Here is a 10245-nt window from a genome sequence, read left to right on the forward strand (position 1 = left end):
AAAAAGAAAAGAAAAAAACAGAAAAAGATAGAAAGAAAGAAAAAGGAAATACATCCATACGGCCTCATAACTTAGGCAGGAAATAGCATTCTACTTCTCATGAACCCAATGGGCCATATTAATGTTTTAAATAATATTTGCTTCTTCCCGGCTTCTACTTGAGTGCGTACTAGAATAAGAGTGTGGGAACCCTTTACCTTTTCCATGTCAGCTTCCTAGTTCTAATGAGGAACTTAACAATATCTATTCTATCAAGGACTGGACTGCGGTCTTAGAAGGTGTCTTTCATTCTCATCATTTGTTATCTGGGGATGGAGAATTCCAGTAACAGAAACATTTTTCTCCTGTACCCCACAGTTTAAAGAGATAAACTAAGTTCCATCTCATTATTGTGACATGCTTCTTTCTACCCTTGCCCTCTGATTATTTATTTTCAACAAACCTGCTGGAATGATTCTTTCTTTTTAAATCAACTTTGCTAAGCTACAATTTTTATACAAATATATACATTTAAGTGTATAGTTGAATGAGTTCTGACAAATGCATGCCCCCGGATTACCATTACATCACTCAAACACACATTTCTATTGTTCCAGAAGTTTCCCCTGTGTTCCTTTGCAATCTATGACTCCACCTCCCTCTTGGCACCAAAAGACCACTGATTTTCTTTCTCTAGAACTTGTTTTCCTATGCTAGAACTTGTCTGATTTCTTTTGATTAACATATACTTTAAAAAATCATCCACATTGCTGCTTATGGCAGTTATTTTTTTTCTTTTTGTTGTTGAGTACGATGACACTTTATGGTCATTCTATAGTTTTTAAAAAGTCATTTCCCTGTTGATATACATTTAGTTTATTTCCACCTTGGTGCTAGTATAAATAAAGGTGTTATGAACACATTTGAATTTTTTTGGTAGACATGTATTTTCATTTCTCTTGGGTAAATACTTTGAAGTGGAACTGCCAAATCATGTGATAAGTGTATGTTTATCTTTATAAAAACTGCCAAATTCCTTTCCAAAGTAGTTGCACAATTTTATAATCCCACTAGAATTTCATGAGAGCTCAATTTGCTCTACATCTTTGTCAAAACTTAGAATTGTTATGCTTTTAATTTTTGTTACTCTAGTGGATGTTAAATGTTACTTCAATTTTGGTTCTAATGTGCAATTTTGTCATAAAACATAACAAAACATTTTTATGATGAAAATGCACATTACAACCAATACCTAATGTAGATGACAGGTTGATGGGTAAAGCAAACCACCATGGCATGTGTATACCTGTGTAACAAACTTGCACATTCTGCACACATATCCCAGAACTTAAAGTATGAAAAAAAAAGGATACTAAAAGTGAAAGCTACTTACCACTATATTAAAAAGGGACTAAAATCAAATGAAACAATGTTTTATTGAACCACATTAGAACCATATAATTTTGGCACACTAGAACCGGAATTGGTGAATCAATGTTTCATCATGAAAATGCACATTAGAACTAAAATAAAAATACTATTTCAATTCATGTTCTTATTAGTCATATCTTTTTCTCTGAAGTATCTGTAGAAGTCTCTTGGTTGTTTGTCTTACATACATATATGATTTCAAGATATCTTCTTACAGTAGGTATGGCATGATTTCATTTTCTTCATTATTATTCTTGAAGATAAGTTTTAAATTGTGGTGATATCCAATTTACAAGTGATTATCATACTTTATCTTATATTCTGTGATCTTGTTGAGTTCACTTATTAATTCTAATGTTTTTTGATTCCTTGATATTTTCAACAAGGTAAGCATGTTGTCTAAGAATACCAATAGTGTTCCTTCTTTTCAATATTTATGACTTTTATTTCTTGGCTCATTGTACTGGCCAGACCAGATCTCCAGTACATTATAAAGTATAATTCACAAGAGTGGTTATTATTGCCAGATTCTTGCTCTTAGTGTTCAGTTTCTGATCACTAAGTATGAGAAGCGCTGAGTTTTTTTTCTAATGTATGTGCTTTATCAAGTTAGAAAAAATTCCCTTCTATTTCTAGTTTCCTGAGTTCATATATCTAAGTGTTTAATATTTATCCAATGGTTTTTCAGGAAGTACCAAGATGTTCATTTTGTTGTTCTCCTTTGTTCTATTAATATGGTGAAACACATTGATTCATTTCTGAATGTTTAAATAACCTTGCATTTCTGCATCATGAAGTCTTGTTTTTGATATATATTGCTGACTTCTATTTGCTAATTTTTTTTGAGGATTTTTGCATATATATTCATGATGAACAATGATCTGTAGTTTTATTTTCTTGTAAGGTCTTTGGTTTTCTTATCAGGGTTATGTTGTCCTCATAAAAAGAATTGAAAAGTATTACCTTCTCTAATATTTAAAAGATTTTTTGTAAAATTAGTGTTATTTCCTTAAGTGTTTGATAAAATTCACTAGAAAAACCATCTAACCCTCGAGTTGTATCTGTCAGAAGAATTTCTCTTTATTATCCTTAATAAATATGTGATTATTTGCCATTTTGCTTTTACTTCAGTTAGTTTTACTAAATGTTTTCAAGAGATTTGTCCATTTCATTTAAGTTATCAAGTTTATTGGTACAACATTCTTTATTTTATTCATTTATTATACTTTTGATATCTTTAGGATCTATAATGATTGATATCACATCTCTCATACCAATTTTGAAAACTTGTGGCTTCCCTTTTTACTTGATGAGTATTTTAAAGGTTCTATCAATTTTCTTAACATTTTAAAAGAACCAACTTTGCCTTTGTTATTTCCCCTATTGCTAGTATATTGCTGATTCTGATATATCTTCCGATATTTGTTATGTGATCCTTCTAATTATTTTTTCTTTAATTTGCTTTTTGTTTTCTAATGTGTAAATATAAGTCACTTACTTTAAACTTTTCCTTTCTAATACACTCTCATAAGACTATAAACGTCCTGTTATACAATGTTTTATCTGTATCCTTCACATTTTGATATGTCATATTCTTATTCATATTTTGTATAAAATATCTTCTCATTTTTGTAATGATTTTCCATTTATAGATCTGCTATTTAATTTCAAAATATTTTGGGAATTACTATATATACCTTGTTACTGAGTTTGAATTTAATTCCATTGCAGTTAGAGAACATACTCTGAAAGATTTCCATCCTTGAAATTTATTGAGACATATTTTATGGGCTAGCATATGGTCTATCTTGATGAACATTTTATGTGCACTTGAAAGAAATGTGTGTTTTGCAGGTGGTGAATGCTGTATTCTATAAATGTCAGTTAGGTCAAGTTAGTTGATACAGTTCAGATTGTCTACATTCTTACTCAGTTGCTGTTTCATTGTTCTATCAATTACTAAAAGAAGGCTTTAAAATATCTGTAGGTATGATTTTGAATATTTTGATGATTCCTTTTAGTTCTGTCAGATTTTGTTTCATGTATGTTGAACCCAATTTTTTAGTTGTATATGCATTTAGAACTGTTATTTCTTACTGATAGGTTTTGCTTTTCCTCACTGTGAAATATTCTTCCTGAATTCTAGTCGTACTATTGATTTTGAAGTCTAATCCATCCTATACAAATATAGCTGCACCAGCTTTCTTATATCTATTGGTTTCATGCTACATCTTTTCTCATCTTTTACTTTCGCCCTATCTGTGTCTTTATATTTAATTTTTTTTTGTAGGAAGCTTGTAGTTGGGTCTTGGTTTGCTATCCAGTTTGACAATCTCTCTATCTCAATAGGGAAATTTCTTATATATTCATCTAATATAATTTTTGACATAGTCGTGTTTCAGTAGTCGGGTCTTTGTTTGCATTCAGTTTGACAATCTGTCTATCTCAGTAGGGATGTTTCTTATATATACATTTAATGTAATTTTTTACAAAGTCATGTTTAAATGTACCATCATACTATTTGTCTTCCATTTACCCATTTTTGTTTTTGTTTCTGTGGTCATCTTTTCTTGTCATCTTTGGGTTTATCAATTTTTATATGTACATTTATGTTCTCTATTGGCTTTATAGGTATAACTGTTTTGAGTATTTTCTTTACTGGTTGAGCTAGTACTAACAATACACATCCTTAATCTATCACAGCCTAGTGAGTGTTCCTGTTGTATCATTTTATGTTACAGGCCTTTCAGTTTCCACTTTTACTTCCAAATTAATGCTGTAGTATCTCAACCATAGCATAATTCTATTTACTTGCTTCCTCTTTTGTTCTCTTGTTGTTATGTCTTATATTTCTATGTGTATTATCAGTTACAGCTTAAAATATTATTACTTTTGCTTTAAACAATCTTTTAAGGAAATTTCAAAAATAAAAAAAACTGTCTTTTTAATTCACTCATTTATTTAGCATTTCTTTTATTCTTCATTACTTCCCATATGTTCACATTTCATCTGGAATTTATTTTCTTCAGCTGGAAAAACCTCTTTTAGCAATTTTTTTTTTTTTTTTTGCAGTATAGGGGCTGGTAACAATTAAATAATGTTTTACCTCTATATAGTATTCTGGACTGACACTTTTTTTCTTTCAGAATTTTAAATAAGTTGCTTCATTGTCTTTTGTCCCTCAGTGTACAGGCATAGCTCATTTTATTGTTCTTTACAGATATTATGTTTCTTCCAAATTGAAGGTTTGTGACCACTCTGTGTTGAAGAAGTCTATCAATGCCATTTTCCCAAAAACATGTGCTCATTTTGTGTCTCTGTGTCACACTTTGGTAATTCCTGCACTATTTCAGACCTCTTCATTGTTATTATATTGTATCTGTTATGTGTCTGTGATCAGCGATCTTTGATATTATCGTTGTTTTGAGAGACCACAATCTTGCCCTTATAGGATGGCAACTTTAATTGACAAATGGGTGTGTGTTCTGCTTACTCCACTGACTGGCCATTCCTCTGTCTTTCCCCTTTCCTTGAGCTTCCCTATTTCATGAGACACAATATTGGAATTAGACCAATTAATGGTCTCTAAGTGTCCAAGTGAAAGGGAAAGCTGTGCATCTCTGACTTTAAATCAAAAGCTAGAAATGACTAAATATAGGAAGGAAGGCATGTTGAAAGCTGAAATAAGCTGAAAAGCAGGCCTCTAATGCCAAACATTTACCCAAGGTGTGAATGCAAAGAAAAAGTTCTTGAAGGAAATTTAAAGTGCTATTCCAGTGAACACACAAAGGATGAGAAAGCAAAACAGTCTTGCCGATATGGAGAAAGTTTAAGTGGTCTGGATAGAAAATCAGACCAACTACAACATTCCCTTGAGCCAAACGTAATCCAGAGCAAGGTCCTAACTCTTTTGATTCTACGAAGGCTGAGGGAGGTGAAGAAGCTGAAGAAGAAGAGTTTGAAACTAGCAGAGGTTGGCTCATGAGGTTTAAGGAAAGAAGCTGTCTGCATAACATAAAAGCGCAAGGTGAAGCAGCAGGTGCTGAGGTAGAAGCTCCAGCGAGTTATCCAGAAGATCTAGCAAAGATCACTGATGAAAGTGGTTACACTGAACAACAGATTGTCAACGAAGGTAAAACAGCCTTCTGTTGGAAGATGCCATCTAGGACTTTCACCACTAGGGAGGAGAAGTCAATGGCTGGCTTCAAAGCTTCAAGGGAAAGGCTGACTCTCTGTTAGGGGCTAATGCAACTGGTAACTAAGTTGAAATCAATGCTCATTTATTATTCCAATAATCCTAGGGCACTTAAGAATCATGCTAAATCTACTCTGCCTGTGCTCTATAAATTGAATAAAAAGCCTAGATGAGAGCACATCTGTGTTCAGCATGGCTTACTGAATATTTTAAGCCCACTGTTGAGATTTACTGCTCAGGAAAAAATAATCCTTTCAAAATATTATTGCTCATTGACAATGCACCTAGTCACTCAAGAGATCTGATAGAAGTATACAAGGAGATTAATATTGTTTTCATGCCTGCTTATAAATCCAGCCTATGAATTAATAAGTAATTTAAACTTTCAAGTCTTATTAGTTGATAAATACGTGTTGGATTTGGGCAAAGCAAATTGAAAACCTTCTGGAAAGAATTCACCATTCTAGATGCCATTAAAAACATTTCTAAATCATAGAATGAGGTCAAAATATCAACATGAAAAGGAGTTTGGAAGAATTTGATTCCAACTTCATGAATAACTTTGAGAGAGGTTAAACACTTTAGTGGAAGAAGTAACTGTAGATGCCAGCAAGAAATTAGAATTAGGAGTGGAGGCTGACGATGTGACTGAATTGCTGTCATCTTGTGATAAAACTTCAATGGGTGAGGAGCTGCTTCTTATGGATGACCTAAGTGGTTCCTTCAGATGGAATCTATTCCTGTTGAAGATCCTGTGAATGCTGCTGAAATGACAACCAAAAATTTGGAATATCACATACACTTAGTTGATAAAGCAGCAGCAGGTTCTGAGAGGACTGACTCCAATTTTGAAAGAAGTTCTATTGTGGGGAAAATGCTATCAAACAGCATTATGTGCTACAGAGAAAGGTTTTATGAATGGAAGGATTATTCAGTGTGGCAAACTTTTTTGTTGTCTTATTTTAAGAGATTGCCACAGCTGGGATGCTGTGCTTATATAGTAGACATTCTTTTGTTTCTTTATTTCTCTAGTAAACTTGCTTTTACTTTAAGAAAAGAAAAAAAATTTGTCACAATCACCTCTATCTTCAGCGACCACCATGGTGATCAGTTAGCAGCTATCAACATGAAGGCAAGAACCTTCATCAGCAAAAAGATTACAAGTTGCTGAGAGCTCAGATGATTGTTAGAAATTTCTTAAGCGATAGAGTATTTTTAAAGTATGCGCTTTTTAAAGACATAATGCTTTTGAATACTTAATAGACTACAGTATAATACAAACATAACTTCTATATGTAGTGGCAAACAAAAATATTTATGTCATTTGCCTTATTGTGATACTTATTTTATTGCAGTGGTAGGGACTACACCTACAGTATCTCCAAGGTATGCCTCTATTTTGATAGGAAGTCAAGTATAATTGATATTATTCCCTTTATGTAATCCATCTTTTTCTATTTGTCTGCTATTAATTCATTAATGCCATATTTAATTTTAAGTTCTAGATTGCATTTATAACAGGTTCTTCATAGTCTTTATTTACTAAATCTAATTTTTTGGTGTTGGTATCTTTTAGTTAATTGTTTTTGCTTGTTTAGTTTCTATTTCTTTGCCTACTCAGTAATTTTTTATGTGTACACTGGATTGTGTTTTGTTATTTCCTTCTGAAGTGTGTTAGTTTTTGTTCTGGTAGCCAGGTAAATTGCTGTGTTATAACTGTGAAGTTAAGGTGTACTTTTATATTTTATTAGAATGAATCTGCATAAAGTTCAAGACACTTCTCAAGTTCTTCTACCTTGGTGGGTCTCAGCCTCCTAATTCTGTCTCCGATGTGGATTATGTTGAAATTGGTTATAAGAGTTTTTAGGGCAGGTATAGAGTAGACCTTACAGTCAGTTATAGTTTTATTTCTAAGAAATAGCCTTCCAGGTGTCTTAGTTGGATGCCGAAGGTGTTAATGAGATCTATCTACTCTGGCTGTACTAGAACTCCAGTAACTCCTGACACTGATTGGCCTTTAATATCAGTGTTCTATTCTAGGTCTCATGGTGACAGATCTCAGGTAAGTCCAACAGGTGTGTTCGTGCCCTGTACATGCCAGCTCAGTCCTCAGTCATGAACTCATAGGAAAACCTTACTTGGAAGCTTGCATTTCCCTTTCCCACACAGCTCTTTCTCTTCAGGGCCCTGTTCAGTAGATAACAGTCACTTCAGTACCTTTAGATCTTGTTCTCTGGTTTTTCAGTTACATGGAATCATTATGCTCTACTTAGCTACAGATCTTCATGCTATGGTTAAGAAATTGCTCTCGGGCAGAGAATTGGGAGACCTTGGGGATCACCTTGTTAGTTTACCTTTTCTCAAAAATTTAAGTCCTTTACTGCCTATCATCAAACAACAGAAAATAGCTGCTTCATATTTTATCCAGTTTTTTAGTTGTTTATAGTGTGATCCCAAAGTATCTAAGCGAGGTCTCAATCAATTTAGCAAGCTTATTTTGCCAAGGTTAAGGATGTGCCCGTGACACAACCTCAGGAGGTCCTGACATGTGCCCGAGGTGATCAGAGTGCAGCTTGCTTTTATATGTTTAGGGAGACGTGAGACATCAGTCAATATGTGTAAGATGTACATTGGTTCATTCTGGAAAGGCTAGAGGAAGGGTGGTGAGGGCGGGGAGGCAGGGGAGTTTCCAGGTCATAGTAGAGACAAAAGGTTGTATACTTTGAGTATCTGATCAGCCTTGCACTGAATATACAATTTAGACTGGCTCAATGAATCTGCATTTTTACATAAACAATAGGGCAGAGGAAACAAGCAGATATGCCTTTGTCTCAGGTGAGCAGAAGGATGACTTTCTGTCTCACACCTGTGAAGATAAGCTATGGTTTCCATTACCAGGGTGAAATTCAACAGAACTGTTTTAGGGTAAAGATCTTGATGTTGACAAGGAATTTCCTTGTGTGCAAATTATGGAGATACGTAGTGCTTTGTTTTTTTGTTTTTTTTTTTTAATATTTGTAGCTATCTTATTTAGGAATAAAATGGTAAGCAGGTTGCCTGATGGTAGTTCCCAGCCTGACTTTTGCATTGGCTTAGGGATGTTGGAGTCCCAAGATTTATTTTCTTTCACAATGGTCAGAGGACTAGAACAATACAAACTTTCATTCATGTCTGGAAGTGGTACTATATTTTAATCTGTTTGTAATTAGCCCACATTCATTTCAATTTATTGAAATAGGAATTTTCCAGCAACATAAAATTACTTACGTATTCAACCAATTGAAGTGGCTTAGTAATCAAAGCATATGTGAGCTTGTTCCAGAGAAGGGAGGCTATACTTGGAGAAATTAAGCCCCAAGCCATAATTTTAATGGCCCATGATTAAAAGTCTTACATTGAATAAAATAGTATACAAGAAAAGTAACGCAAAACATTTCTGTTACTGTTTTGTTTATCTGGTAGGTCTATGAGCAAATGATGAAGATTTAGACTTTGTGGCTAAGAGCCATCTTTCTCTCTGCAATGTTTTGCTACAATGACATTTGGCAGCCAGCTGGGTAGCAAGGCTTTTTAAATTTGAGATAAAGAGAATCATCAATACATTCATAAAGGATGTAGCATCGTTTTAAGGTTTACTATAGGGATATTGGTGATGCTCAGTCTACAGTCCATGGAGGCACTTGCTGTGCTGCTGATTAGAAGAAAATGTAATTAATTGCATTCAGTTTTTTAGCCCATAAATAACAAATGCTATTTAAAGTTTAATTTTACTGAACAATCTGTTTGTGTAACTGGGTGGTAGTGTTACCTTTTCTCGTTTAGAGCACCCATAGTAATATATTCTGTATGGTGTTAATGGGATCTTTAGTTTGCAGCAACTTGGTTTTTTTGTTTGTTTGTTTGTTGTTTGTTTTTGCTACAAAATTAACTAGATGGACTCCTTGAGGTTCTTCTTAATTATATTCCAGTTGAATCTAATCTGTGTTTTCTACAATCTATTACTTTACTAAACACACTAAACATTTATTTACTTAAAATAGAAGTGTGTGAGACACTCTGTGCATTGGTAGATTCAAGACTAAGCTTTTACCTCAATACCTTAATGTCTAATAGGAGGACTATACAATTCTCCTGTTTTTCATCCAAAGGATGAAAATATTAATAGATATCTGCTCTACACATATTAGACTATAGAGTCTAAGCAATTCGAATCAAAATTCTCAAAAGATTTGTAACAATAATTTTAAAAGTCATATGAAAGAGTAAATATTTAATAATTCATAAGACTATTATTCCCCCTAGAGAGAAGGTCTCACTCTGTCACCCAAGGTGGAGTGCAGTGGCAAAATCATAGCTTACTACATTCTTGACCTCATGAGCTCATGCGATCTTCCTGCCTCAGCCTCCAAAGTAGCTGGGACTACAGGTGTGCACCACCATGCCAGTCTAATTTTTTCTTTTTTAAAAAAATGTTTTCTTCCTTTCTTCCTTTCCTTTCCTTCCTTCCTTCCTTCCTTCTTCCTTCCTTCCTTTTCCTTTCCTTTCCTTTCTTACTTTCTTCCTTTCCTTCCTTCCTTCCTTCCTTCCTTCCTTCCTTCCTTCCTTCCTTCCTTCCTTCCTTCCTTCCTTTTCCTTTCCTT

The sequence above is a fragment of the Colobus angolensis genome, unplaced genomic scaffold (assembly GCF_000951035.1).
Source record: "Colobus angolensis palliatus isolate OR3802 unplaced genomic scaffold, Cang.pa_1.0 Scaffold445, whole genome shotgun sequence".
NCBI lineage: Eukaryota > Metazoa > Chordata > Mammalia > Primates > Cercopithecidae > Colobus > Colobus angolensis.